We start from the raw sequence: 1,688 nt of genomic DNA, 5'->3' as shown, positions 1-1,688 counted from the left end.
CAGTACAAGTGTTAACCCACTAAGACCGGTATACTTTGAAGCTAAAAATAAAAGTTTCCTTGCGGCTACAAAATCTGCGTGCGGGGCTGGCCCAGACTCTGCCCGCACACCGACCACAGCCTGCTGCTGAGTCGGAGCACTAACCCCAATACAGCATCACACTGGTGGGAGGTCCAGCAATTTTTTTTTCACTAGTGGGTTAAGAGAGGTGTCAGGTTCGGCAGGAATGGGTTTGCCAGTGAGGTCAGTGAACTTGGGATTCAGATGTAACTGTGACATGGCATGAACAATCGGAGCAACTGTGAAAGGTAACCTTTCCTACTTGTTTTTAGAGGCACTGCTGAGAGAGATGGGTATTCTCAGAATAGGGGGCTATGGGGGGAATCACAAAGAATCGATCCCACTTGGCTGGGCCAAAAAGAGTACTCAAAAGGTTTGCGGAGGTAGAGTCAGTAGAAGGATAAGGGCGAGAGGAAGATGGGGTGGTATGAAGTGAAGTAGTTCTATGGGGATGGGTAATAACAAGGACAGTAAGGATGAAGAGTAGTAATAAGGTAAGAGGGGGTAGACGGACTGTGCAGCAGATGGAGAGGAGAATGTTGGGAGAGAAGAAGAGGTGCTTTCTGGAGGTTTAGTAATAACCTGGGTGGATGTTTTGGAATGAAGATAGTTGTCAGTAAGTGTTGAGGAGGGGGTATTAGTATCAGTGGTCAGAGCCATGGTCAAAGGAGGGGCAGAAGTCGGAAAACCATCAAAATCAAATTTAGATAGGCTAGTTGATGAAGGGGCAAGCATTAATGCCCCTGTTAAGGATAAAGAATCTTCATTATTGGCTATGGTGAGCCTGAATAAAATGGGGAAAAGAAGTAGTCTAACCCTCAGGGTCGCCACAAGGGGTAAGGGCTAGGCACTTAACCAAGGGAATACAGTGGCCATGGCTCTAGGAGGCAATTCATGATTGACACAAAGCTAGCCTTTCATCCTTTCAGCACAGCTCTCACACCTTAGGATTAGGATAGAAGAAGGGGATGAAGAAGATACGGAAGAGGAGAGGAGAGAAGAAAAGACCGAGCAAAATTAGTTTGAGGCGAGGGTTGAGGCCCAAGGAAAGGGTGCTCCCCTATATTGAGCCTAAAGTCTCTGTCTCTTAAGCCCTCCCAGGACAACAATGAGAAAGGTACTGAGAGGGGTGACGACACCTAAGCATTATCTGGGGAACTAACCAAGCCAGACGTGGAGCTGCCTGCCTAGATCTTGCTCAGTTTTTTTTTTTTTTTTTTTACTGTAAGTAATTATCTAGAGTCTATAATCATCTCAGAAATATGAAATTATCATCATGCAGTTCTAACCACTAATAATGTTCTGAAGGTAGACTAGATGCACAGAGGCCAGAGAACTGCCATTGTAATGTAACAAAAATAGTGTGGCTTGATAGCTAGAGGGAACTGGGTTATGTCTGACTCTGGAACTTGGTTGTATCTGGCTAATGGAATCAAAGCTTAACCCCTTCAGGGACAGGTATGGCTATAGCTGTCATGATGTAATAGCCTATAATATATATATGTGCCATGACTCGCAATTGGTTGGCCACCTGTACACAGCTTAGGGCTAGCCACGAAGTCTAGACTGTATTACATCACAAAAAAAATCAGGCTCAGTTATGAACGCTAATTTCTGCCTAATGTAGA

This window comes from Penaeus vannamei, chromosome 25 (assembly GCF_042767895.1).
Source record: "Penaeus vannamei isolate JL-2024 chromosome 25, ASM4276789v1, whole genome shotgun sequence".
In the NCBI taxonomy this organism is placed as follows: Eukaryota; Metazoa; Arthropoda; class Malacostraca; order Decapoda; family Penaeidae; genus Penaeus; species Penaeus vannamei.
This window is presented reverse-complemented; position numbering follows the sequence as displayed.